The 12,819-nt window shown below is 44.1% G+C and overlaps 2 non-coding genes across 2 annotated transcripts; both read right to left on the bottom strand.

The window, feature by feature from the left end:
• Positions 1–305: 305 nt before the first annotated feature.
• LOC142190992 (small nucleolar RNA SNORA26) lies at positions 306–418 on the bottom strand. The gene has a single exon (XR_012714612.1). It is a non-coding gene; the product is annotated as a small nucleolar RNA SNORA26 (small nucleolar RNA).
• Positions 419–3,762: 3,344 nt separating this feature from the next.
• LOC142190994 (small nucleolar RNA SNORA26) lies at positions 3,763–3,881 on the bottom strand. Its single transcript, XR_012714614.1, has one exon. It is a non-coding gene; the product is annotated as a small nucleolar RNA SNORA26 (small nucleolar RNA).
• Between the last annotated feature and the right edge of the window lie 8,938 nt (positions 3,882–12,819).

The raw sequence follows: 12,819 nt of genomic DNA, 5'->3' as shown, positions 1-12,819 counted from the left end.
CTAAAAATTGTTTACACACTGCATAGTAGAGTTATACCAAGCACACATTTTACCAAGCTCTCCAGTAGACAGGTGTAAGCTGTAAGGGCATCCACAAGAGTAGTCCACTGATTCACATGACGCATCAGTAGTTCAAGTTACATGGGGTCTTGAATAGAGTTGGCCATAGGGTAGCAAGACTGCAAGCCAAAAGTAATAGTAAGTGGACATCTGCAGATGATTCTCAAGTGCCCTGCAAGAAAAAGGAAGACCAAAGGTTTAATACACAGATGAGTACAAGTAATATACAACTGTGCAGGTCAAAGCACTGTAGCTCCCGACAGGATACAAAGTAAAAACGGTTTCACCTTGAGTTTTAGAGAGCTTTATTATACCCCCCTGTGTTGGCCACTTAAAGACTAGGTCTTAAAGTGGGCAAAGCTAAAAAGGGGATGAATATAAACCCAAGTCATACAATTGTTTTAACACTACCAGATTTATAATACATTTATTAGCTGCAGTATGCCATATGTACACTTTATTAAACCTGAATAGACTATGTATTTCACTGCTGAAACCCAAACTAATACCAAGGTGTATTATAGAAAGTTACAATTGTGAAGTCTAATCAAGAGGCACGAGCTGGATTATTTTTGTTAAATTTCCAATAAATGAGGCATGCATTATAGGAGTTAGTAGCAACTCAAAGAGTGCAAGAGAAACTGAGTAAGTCTAGCTTCTAGTCCCGGCATACAAGCATGCACAAGATTACGTAGAAAGTTGCACAAAAGCCAAGCAGTGTTCCATGTACTGTAAAACTTGCACTTAACAGGCTACATCCAATACCAAGTTTGGTGCAAGATTAGAGGGAAGTTAGGGCTACATAGATTTTAAGACAACTTTTAAAGAGAACTGGTCACAAGCTTCTGCCATCAGCAAGTCTGTACATTATCCCAGTTCAGTGTACTGCAAGGCAGAGGTGTCCTGTCTTTTGCTGTAACACCACAATGTACCTGTATCTACCACAGACAAGTGTGGGCCTCATCTCCAGCAAATTCAGAGCGATCGCTCCTAAACCATCAGTCTTATTGCTGCTGAGGTTTATGGTCCTAAGACCTTAGTGACAGATTCCCTTTAAAGTCAATGAGTGCAGAGGCTTAGATACCAAGATTTCTAAGCAATTTAAGTACAAGCATCAATTCAGCAGTAGTGTAAACACATACATGTAGGCAACTGTCTGGTGCAGACATCATAAAGATGTAAACCAAGCTGCACACTTTGTCACTGCATAAAGCAGATCATGTGCATGAACCAGGTCAATGTTTTGCACTGGAACAACAAAATTACAACAATGCAAACACACCCGTGTCTTTCAGCATGATGATGTGGAGTTTATGGTACGCTGGAGCATTTACTTAGCCGTCTGTTTCTGGGCAGCACTACTAGCCTGCTGTTGGTCCTCAGCTGTTTGGGAATTGGACCATTCTCGATAGACACGAGATACTGTTGCACGTGAAAAGCCGAGCAGTTTTGCAGCCTCTGCTACACTCTTGCCCGTAAGAATTGTGCCAATGATCATGCCACGTTCAAATTCATTCAACTCTTTCATTTTCCCCATTTTGAAGCACTGATTCCTTGCGCACACAAAAACAAGCCAGTCTTCCTTAAAAATAAAGTCCCCCTGTCGAATATTTCACTAACGTCACTGGAATACAAGGTTTTCCAAAGAATTTCCTGTAAAAGAAAATAAAGACTGTTGAAATACAGAATACATATGTATAGAACAAAACTTATAAATACACTGCACAAGCAGGGAGATTATACCAAGTGGCACCAACTGAACATGTCAAAAATCCTGCAACTTCCATGACAAATAACCAAGGTGCCCAGTCCTGCTCCCCCAGCACTGGACAGGCTACACAGCCACTATGTGGAAATCCAATGAAATTATATTTTTTTTCTGTTGATTTTGGCAGACTCTGTACCAATCCAACAGTAAAAAGCTAGGCCTGGTTCATATCTGTGCATGGGTTTCCGTTCAGGGAGTCTGCTTGGGGACCCCTCCCCCTCCAGAATGGAAACATAATCCACATTAAAAAAGCAGTTACCTTAGGAAACCTGTGGACCCCATAGACTAATGGGGTCCGTGTGGTTTCTGCACAAAAATGCAGAGAGAAGTTCTGCTTGTAGGACTTCTCTCTGCATTTTTCATACGGAGAGGGGAATAGAACAAATGCAGATTTGAACGAAGGCTTAGGGGGCATTCACACTACCGTCGGTGTCCGACATGTAGTGTCCGCTCAAAATCTGTCACGGACACTAGGAGCGGACACTAGATGTGTCCGTGACACCTGTCATTCATCTCAATGGGCATCGGGTGCGTTCTTTTGCACTCCGTGCCCGTCCTTCCCTGTCCGCAAGAGAAGATGTCCGACTTCTCAAGCGGACAGAAAAACCCTGCATGCAGGGTTCCTCTGTCCGCTTGAGAAGTCGGACATCTTCTCTTGCGGACAGGGAAGGACTGGCACGGAGTGCAAAAGAACGCACCCGATGCCCATTGAGATGAATGACAGGTGTCTCGGACACATCTAGTGTCCGCTCCTAGTGTCCGTGACAGATTTTGAGCGGACACTACATGCACATATTTGATACATATATACACACACACACACATTTGATAGATTATCTAAATGTGTGTACATTCTGCAGAATAGCCCATTTAGATATACAGCCATGAAGCCTTGGCAGCTAGACTACCAGATGTGCATATACCCTAAGGGGATATCCACAAAGGATGAGAAATTTCTGCCATGGCATTGCAGGCAGAGGTCTGACAAAGGATGAAACTGTACAAAGTGTAATAGACAGCAATTGAGGGCACAAATGGTTTACTACAGAATTTACTGTCTACAATGCACTGGGCCAATTTTGCAGAAATTACATATATAAAATATGCAGATTTTTTAAAAAACCTGCAATTGATGTATTTAGATTCAAACTAGGTCCTAATAAAATTCTCTTTTATACACATTTCTGGCCATTTTAGCTAGTACTTTTGGTGCCACTCAGTGGGCAACGTCAATGCTAGGTCTCTGCCGCTAAAAGCAGAGGTCACATTACACAAATCACGAGTAAGGGGTTAAAACCAACCCATTTATGTTACATTTGAAAATTAGAAGCTAGAACGTATGAGCTCCTGGGATGGGATGCTTAAGCATCAGCCCATGTCAAATCAGGCAAACTAGGGAGGCTTTTAAGATTTTTACATACACTGTCTTGAACCATACCATGAACAAATGCCAATGAAAGGGCATATTAGGGTGACAAGCTAGTGGGCGAAGCCAGGCCAAAGCAGCATCACCTAAAGGACCCGCAGCAAGAGACCCTCCTCTGAGTAAATACATTCTAGCAGCAGGGAGTTTGGTGCAGAGCAAGTGACAAGTTAATGTTATGCTGAATCCTTAAAGGGGTTGTGTAGGATTTATTTTAATAGACCCCTGTTCATAATGGGGCCATCAGCCCCCACAGGGATCAGCTATGTAGGGCAATTTCTGCACCCTGTACTATACACTGCATGGAGGACAAAGCAGATAGCTGCAATATAGGTGCCAGGCTCAGATCCCAGTGAAGTCAATGGTAGCCAAGCTGTAGTACCAGCACCAGCCACTATACAGGGCACAGCGCCAACCACACAGAGGCTGAATGTAACTGATGAATGCATGCCACCAGCAATAGTGACTAGACGTGCACTGGCGCCTGACCCTGCAGACTGGACGCCATTGGAGCTGTACCTCACGACAGGATACAGGGAGGAGGACGAGGCTCCACACTGTGTTTTAGAGAGGATATACTCTGCCCCCCTGTGTTAGTCACCGCAGAGCACCTCAGCTCTGAGTGGGCAATGAAGGGGCGGTGCACACGGCAAGCACAATAACGCAGGGCGTAGTCACGTGACCAGACCGCCGCGGCCTACTGAGCGACTAATACAGAGTGACAAGCCGCACATAACCGCAGGGCAGGACGCACCGTCAGCACCGGGCAGTGTGAGCGCCGCTATTATCTACAGCAGGCGGAACATAAGCCCGGGATACGATGCAACCCCTTATATTGTGCACGGCAGAGACCACCCACCCGCACTACAGCGCCCAGCATAGGCAGCCGCTCTATCCCGGAGCCCGCACAACAGACCACTACTTACCAGCAACCAAACCAAGAGAGGAAGAGGAGGGTCCGGCCACAGGCTAATAAAGGAGACGAACTCTCGCGAGAGTCACCCAGTGACGCGATGTTACACACAACACGTGACTGATATTTGCTCAGTACTGTACAGTGTACGGGACTACAATTCCCAGCATGCCCCAGCATTCATTATAGTATTATGAATGTTGGGTACTGTAGTCTGCGGCTCTGCAGCCATAGAGTTGTCAGGCGACCTTGGTTGTCCAAATCTGACAACCCCAGCACATGAGTGAATTCAGTAGCCTAAAGGCAGAACAATTATCAATAAGTCATTGTCCACGTCAGTACAATCACCATAGACCTGTGTGTTATGCAGTAATGTTGGTTATGTAATGGGAATAAAGCAGAATTGTGTGTGTACTCTCAGCACTAATTGTGTATATGTATTAAGCAGAAGTGTTAGTTATGTAATGTATATGCAGCAGTGTGTGTGTGCAGCAATGTGTATGTTATGTGTATGCACAGTAATCTCAGTAGTACTGTGTATATATGTATTGTGCAGTGGTTTTGGTTATGTAATGCGTATAAAGCAGAGTTGTCTGTGTAATATCAATAGCACCGCATATGTTTGTGTATTATGCAGCAGTGTTGGATATGTAATGTGTATAGCGCAACACTGGGTGCAATATCAATAGTACTGTGTATATTTGTGTTTATGCAGCAGTGTTGGGTATGTAATTTGTATAAAGCAGAGTTGTGTGTAATCTCAATAGTACTGTGCACCAGTAGTGTAACTAGGAATGGCGGGGCCCGAAGGCAAACATTTGACATGCCCCCTCCCGAAGACCCTGACCTACTATATCACCCCAGAGTATAATAATTGGAGTCCCAGGGGAGAATACAAACATAAAAAAACACTGCTACTTACCTCTCCTTGGTTCCAGCGCACTCCCTGCTGATGTCGGCCGTCTTCAATGATGTACGGGATGTTACTTGAGCTGGGCTTGTGTCGCGGCGCATAATGACACAAGCCCGGCCCACGTGACAGCTGTGACGTCTCCAAGTAGGCCCGAAGTCTGCTGGAGCCCAGGAGAGGTAAGTAACAGCGTTTTTTATGTTCCCTCGCCTCCCCTGGTCCTCTGATAATTATACTCAGGGGTCTGAAAATAATCGCTCGGGAGTACAATAATAGCGCTGTTTGTGTGGTTCGCGCGCCTGCGGCCTCAGTTGCCAATCCTGGCTTCTGCTCACAGCCACCTCCGCAGAATTACTACAGCAGGTAACGGTCTATTAAAGAAAAAAAAACACATCAGGAGCCCGCCGGGCCCCCTAATCTCCCGCTTCCTGTGGCGGCCACTAGCGCAGCTACCCCGGTAGATACACCACTGCTATATATATTTGTGTTGGATATGTATAGTACAGAGATGTGTGTGTGTAATATCTATGGTACTATGTATATTTGTGTATTGGATATGTAATATGTATTGTGCAGAGATGTGTGTATAATCAGATTAGGAAACACTGAGGCAGGTTAACTTTTGGGGGAATTTACCATATACGCCAGTTTTCTGGCATAGATGGATAGAAATGTGTGATATCTTTGGCAAACGGACCTTTCTTGTGCCAATGGTGAATCCCACTCTGCACCCTTATGAAAGTGGGCAGAGTGGGGCAGGGACCAGGAACATCTCATCCTGACAAATTTAGTATAACTCATGTCAGAAAGCTGTAGCCTCTTAATAAATAAGACACATCTTACACCAGATTGTGGAATAGCTTAAGACCAGTGCCAGGCTTAAAGGGGTTATTCAGAAATTGGATCTATTCCTGGAATGGCCGGGGGCTGTGTAAAATTTAAAATAATTTAAAGTATTCTCGCCTGTAGTGGGGCCACATTGCCAGAAGCCCTGAATCACATGTGAACACTCTGTGGTTATGAGACATATGCTTAGTTCCTTACTAAATATGTACCACCTGGTAAAAAAAGAATTGGGTTGCTTTCGCTGTATGTTTTGGGTCATTGACCCTCGGTACTGTGTAGCGTATGCCACTAAACCTTGCTGAATTGGTAGAACATAAGCTGAAACTATATCCCTGTACAACTCAGAATTCATCCGGCTGCTTATAACCCCTTATAAGACAGGTCTTCAAATGCTGCAACAAGACACTGGTAGATGGAGCCACAGCCCTGCTGCTGGAACAGAGATGAAGTCATAGCCCTGCTTCTGGAACAGAGATAGAGTCAGAGCCCTGCTTCTGGAACAGGGATAGAGTCACAGACCTGCTGCTGGAACAGAGATAGAGTGCATTCACACGGTGTAACGTGCCGCGTGATGTGGCACGTGTACGCCGCGTGACCCTTTGCGTGCCGTACACACTCTCATTCATTTCAATGGGAGCGGGGATCGTATGCGCCGCGCTAGTTTGCGGCCGTGCATTTATTCACGGCCACAAACTAGCGTGGCGCATACGATCCCCGCTCCCATTGAAATGAATGGGAGCATGTACGGCACGCAAAGGGTCACGCGGCGTACACGTGCCACATCACGCGGCACGTTACACCGTGTGAACGAGCCCATAGAGTCAGAGTCCTGCTTCTGGAACAGAGATAGAGTCACAGCCCTGCTATTGGGACAGAGATAGAGTCACAGCCCTGCTGCTGGAACAGAGATAGAGTCACAGCCCTGCTGTTGGGACAGAGATAGAGTCACAGCCCTGCTGCTGGAACAATAGAGGAGAGAAGAGGTGAGTTTTATGTTTTTTGTTTTTTTTTACTTTTACATAATTCTCTGCTCTCACCAAATTTTTTCCTCAGGAGGAAAGTGACCCACAGTATCAACTGGTCCCTGAAACAGGGGTACCGACCAGACACCATTTACAGTAGTGGTGACACAGGTTCTAGGAGGCAAGTGTATTCTACACACAGCCTGTTGCTTCTATCATCAAGTCCTGCTGTATTTCCCAGTTTGCTGTGGTATGAACATTCTGCATTATACTATACTCTATTGTAAGCGACCTATGAGAGGTGGTGTGGTTGAGCAGTTGCTCCATGAGGACTGCAGTTCTGGACATGACCAGTTGGGCGTCATATACGCCATTCCATCTGTGCAAGTAAAAGTACTGTGCCGTGCACTGGTAGCAAATGTAAAGCATACACAATGGTAGAGAGATACAACCAACTGGTTGCTTACCATGAATACAGTATTGGTAATGCAGTATACAGGTCACCTAAGACAACAACCAATTAATACATTCACTCCAAACTAACTAAGACCTAAGTATTCAGATGTATGGAATACATCTGCAGAAAATAAAACAAATATGGTTCTCTTAATAGAGAAAAAACAATACCTTTAGAAACTAAACAAAGACTTATTAAGAAAAATCTTATGTGTATGCCCCAAATATATATATATGGCCTATATTCTGCTGTTAGTGCTATTAATGGGTTAATAAACATACCCAAATACATTTAGCAGTGTTTTGTGTGATTTCTGGTTGTCTCTGGGAGCTCCTGGCATCCTCTGCTTTTGTTTACCGGGTGTAGCTTCCTGCTGTTTTAGCTAATGCAATGTATCATGGTAGATGTAGGCTGACACACACCACTTCCCTCTCACTCCCTCCCCCTTCCTTTCTCTCTCCCTCACACCATCTCCCTGTCTCCCTAGCTATCCTGCCACTACTAGCCCTTCACAACTACCTCCCACCCCATCATACTTACCTGTCTTCTTGTCCAGACTTCCCTTCCGCAGAGACCGCCGAGACCGCTCCTCCTCATCGTCGACTCTGCCTCTTTGACATATAAGTATGATGTGGGGGGGGGAGTACTGTTGGTGTTCCGTTTCTGGAAATGGAAAAACAGAACATCACCAGGTAATCAGAAAATGTGCCAGGGGCGGTCACAAGACCACTCCAGGGATATGGGTAAATATAGGTTTTTGCTAAAGTATGTCATTTAGAAAGTAGGTGGGGGCAGGATGTTTAAATTAGTGTAGAAAATGTATTTTATCCTGGACAACCTCTTTAATGACAACATCTAAATGATGGGGGTAGTGGGTGTCACAACCCCACAGATCTGATATTAGTCACCTATATCTATCTATAGTATAGCTCTACTATACTTTTATTCCAGAAACCCCATTTAATAGGGTTTGCTTTCTAAACAATTTTTTGAGCCAAACTGAAGATACACTTATATTTAGTTTCTTATTAGAGTTTTGTTGAAGACCTTGGAATGAAGATGTTGGTTTCCATGGTACATTAGTTTAATATGATCACTCACTAAACGGATAAACATTTTTGGCATAGATGTCATACGGTTACATATCAATCCCCAGCTACATAACAAATTGAACAATAAAAGAAACATTGACTGATAATAACTGACCTGCCTGGCATAAGGAGACACAATAAAAAATCACTAAAATAATAATTTCTTTATTCCTAGTTTGGTAGAGCAAATTTCATAGGGAAATCAGTTTAAGATAAATAGTACTGGGGTAGTCAATATTATATTTCTAGGCAACATGGATGACAACAATCCAGTTAAGTGTTGGATAAAACTGTTTTGATAATTTTTGTTGTCTTCTATTAGGCTGAAGCCACACATTGCAGAAACACAGCTTTTTTGTTGCAGGTTTTGTTTTTTGTTTTTTTACGCTAAAGCCAGGAGCGGATTGATCAGAATGGAGAAGTATAAGAACTTCCTATATATTTCCCATTCCTTTTGTAGTCATTGTTGTCTTTGGCTCAAAAAAACACAACAATCTGCAACAACAAAAAAAAGCTGCATTTCTGCGATGTGGGGCCTAAGGCTCCGTTCCCGCCACTCATTTAGATACGTAAACATGAGTCAGAGCAAGGCGCTATAAAACAGATCCCATTGATTTCAATGGGTGCCGGCTTACGCGCGCTACACATTGAATTCAATGGGAGGCTATATAACTCATTGATTTCAATGGGTAGCGCGCATAAGCCGGCACCCAATGAAGTCAATGGGATCTGTTTTGAAGCGCCTTGCTCTGACACGTGTTTACATGTCTAAATGAGCGGCGCATTACTCCATGGGAATGGAACCTTAGCCTTAAAAGGATTGTCCTACAATGGACAAAGTCCTCATACCTCCAAAGAAACCATTTGCATATTCACAAAAAATAGGGAAACATCAGCACTGGTTGTCTCAGTTGACCCTAAGCCTAGGTTTACACTTGCGCCATGCTTTCCGTCATTCTTATCCACCATGGGACCTGAATGATGGAGAGGTGGCCACTAAAACAGCTGTTACCCATGGACTCAATAGACTATAATGGGGTCCACCACATGCAAGACTTTTCTCTCCACCAATTTTCAGTGGAATTTGCAACAGAGTTTCTTACATAGACTCTGATGCAGATGTGAATGAAACCTAACATCTATCTGTGGCACTGGGTTGATATGCTGGGTTTTGGTGACAGATTCTCTTTAAAGCATCAAATAATAATAAATTTTATTTTATCAAAAGACTGGTGCCTGTAAAATTCTGTAATCTCAGACACTTGCTATCCAATGCCATTGATTTCAGTGTAGATTTTTGGACTAAGGCCCTACGTTGAAGAAACACAACGTTTTTTGTTGTGGTTTTTTAAAAGTTTGGAGTGGCTACAAAAGGAATAGAAAATATAAAGGAAGCACTTAGGCTGAGTTCACATGGGGTATTTTGGTCAGGATTTTGAGGCTGTATCCGCCTCAAAATCCTGACCAAAAACGGCTCCCATTGAAATCAATGGGAGCTGGTCAGTTCTTTTTTCCAGGAGCCTTTTGTTCCGTCTCCCGGAAAAAAGAACGGGCATGCTCATTCTTCAGGCGGAGTCGCCTCGCGAATCCACCTGAAGACACTCCCTCTTCCCGACTAGGCCCATTCATTTAGGCCTAGTCCGGAGCGGAGTGCAATGGTGTAAGGGGGGAAGGAGGAAGGGAAAGACACGGCAGCCGACTGGCTACCGGGGCTCTTGCAGGAACTTTTAGGATACAGCGGTTCCACGGACAGGCACAAACACACCAGACACGAAGTAAGAAATATAAATTTTACTCTATACCCTTTTTGAGGGAACTCCAGGCTAACAGGCCTGATGAAATCAATAATTACCAGACACTCAGCCGAGGGCCGAGACCCCTGAGTGACACTGCACCGTGACCTAATATGTCAGAACTAGTGAACTATGCCTTTAACTAGCGGCTACCTATATAAAGCAGCTGCAATTTACCTATTAATACCAAGCTAACAAAACAATGTAAGTATGCAGAGGAAGGTCACCTGCGGTGTCACACTGGGGTTAACAATATCATAGTTTACTATTTAACTTACCCACTCTCCAATATCCACATTTCAACACACTACCCCAACCCTGCAGGGAGGACTTCAGCAACCGGTTTTGTTTTATCAGAAGTTGGTGCTTAGCTGCACAAGTCTCAGTGAACCAAATAACTCCTCTTATGACGTACTTCTGGTACTATAATCCAGGATATAGTGTCTCTTTTGAATAGCAGGACAACACGTGCTGTATCTCCGTTTAGTTGGAACTCGCTTTAAAGCAAAATGGCCGGAACCAGTCTATGCTAGGTTTTTGGCGCCAAAAACTATTTACTGCGTGTATACACTATTCACCCTTATGAAAGGTGAATCGGAGCTCCGCTTACCTGGGTTAGCAAGGGGGCGAACAGTCAGATGGATTTTCCGAAGGAAACAGTAATTTCTTTGCCTCCAGGCAACTGGAACACGGTGTCATAAGGGCTGGTGTTTCTTTTCATCCGCTCCGCGGCGTCTGCACAGCAATCGTCTCCAACTCTCCTGACATGGGAACCAGCAACAGGTCCAGGCTTCTCCAGAGCTGGCCCTGGCCTGAAACAAGCGTTGCACGGCAGCGGATGGCGATGGATTGTCTCTCAGATCTCTCACTGCTCAACAGCCAGCTTCTTCTCCCACACTACTACAGTCCACTTCCTGAACTCGTCACTTCCTGGTTTTTCCTTTACCTAACACAGCGGCATCTTGTGGTCAAAAAGAATTACTACAATAGAATTTTTCATTACAGAAGCATCTCCTTTTATCACTGCTATTATCACATCACACACTTGTCAGTGGGAAGTGTTCTGAGACTGTGATAGCATTAGTCACCCCGTGACAATGGCATCCAGTCGTAGCTACCCGTATTTTGGAACGGAATCTGAGGCGGCTTCCGCCTCAGGTTCCGTAACAAAAAACCCAGTGTGAACCCGGCCTTAGATGTTTCTCTTCTGTTAAATCCACAAATGACAGCTCAAAAAAAAAAAAAAACGCAGCAAAATCTGCAACAAAATAAACCTGCATTTCCTGCAACGCGTGCCCTCAGCCTTAATTATGAAAAGTCCTAACGCTCTTTTGGCTCATCAACATTGAAGAAAACGGATTCATGTGGGCATATACATTCCTATGGGCACTGTATATCATCCACCCTAAAGCTGTGTGCAGAAGATAAAATAGATGGAGGGAGCTATCTATGTAATAAATCCAGTGTGTGCCCCTGAATTATTCCTATTTTAAGCTATGTAACCTCTGATCTAATAAAATGTATTCATGCATAGTTAACCACAATTCTCTATTAAAGGCAGACATCATTCTCATTTTCTCTTAGCGTGACATGTAGTATGTTTTCTTCATATGCCTCGTTATATCTAATCAGCGTTACCTTTAACAGCCTGTCCAACATAAGCTTCCATTTAATGTACACAGGCAAAAATGCATCATCTGTAATACTTTACAGCAGAGCAGTGATAAAATAGTCCACATTAATGCGAAAAATCTGGATTTAAAACAGATCACTGTGGCACATTCATTTATTACAGCACCCTCTGGTCCCTCTGTTTTTATTCAAATGCCAGTCCACTGCAATGGAAAGGCAGATTTCTCAGAATTTAGAGGAAATAAAGCGGAATTTGGCTTACTTGATGAATACTCAGTCCCTTGAAGCAGACGGGGGTGACAACTCTGAAGATCAAGCATGGTCACCTATGATAAAGGAGTGCTTGTAGCGGCTCAGGAATCTGTTTATTGTTGTCATCCACATTCACTTTTATGGGGCTGTGGGCAATGACGGTTATCACAGTCTCGGCAGCCCCGTAAAAGTGAATGGAGCAGTGGTCAAGCAAATACACTGGCGCTCCAGTCACAAGGATGTACTGGGTACTCTCCTGAATACCGGGGTACCCAGAGGTTGGGCCACCAGCAATCAGACACTTATCCATTGACTGATAGCAGATAAGTGTCCATAACGACATAACTCCATTAACAATAGCTGCTGGAATACAGAAAATTCCGCAGCGGTTTATCAAAGTCTCGTGAGAACCTTGTAACAGCAGGAGAGAAGTCCCGCAGCAACACACAGCAGATTCCCTGTTCACACTGGTGTCACACTTAGCTCACACAAGTCCCTCTCTTCAGACACATCTCAAGATTCGCAACATTAGCGTTGGGTTTCACTGCACTGGCAAAAGGCTGAAATGGTCAGAATATAACCACATATAAATCTGTATTGACAAGTTACTGTACTGTTATTCTAGGTTCACACTAGTGCTGTCTTTTTGTTGAACGGGGCCCGAACAATGGAGAGGCGTACTTCTAAAACAGCGGTTACACCCAGAGCCCGG

This window comes from Leptodactylus fuscus, chromosome 1, assembly GCF_031893055.1.
Source record: "Leptodactylus fuscus isolate aLepFus1 chromosome 1, aLepFus1.hap2, whole genome shotgun sequence".
Taxonomy (NCBI): domain Eukaryota; kingdom Metazoa; phylum Chordata; class Amphibia; order Anura; family Leptodactylidae; genus Leptodactylus; species Leptodactylus fuscus.
This window is presented reverse-complemented; position numbering and strand designations above follow the sequence as displayed.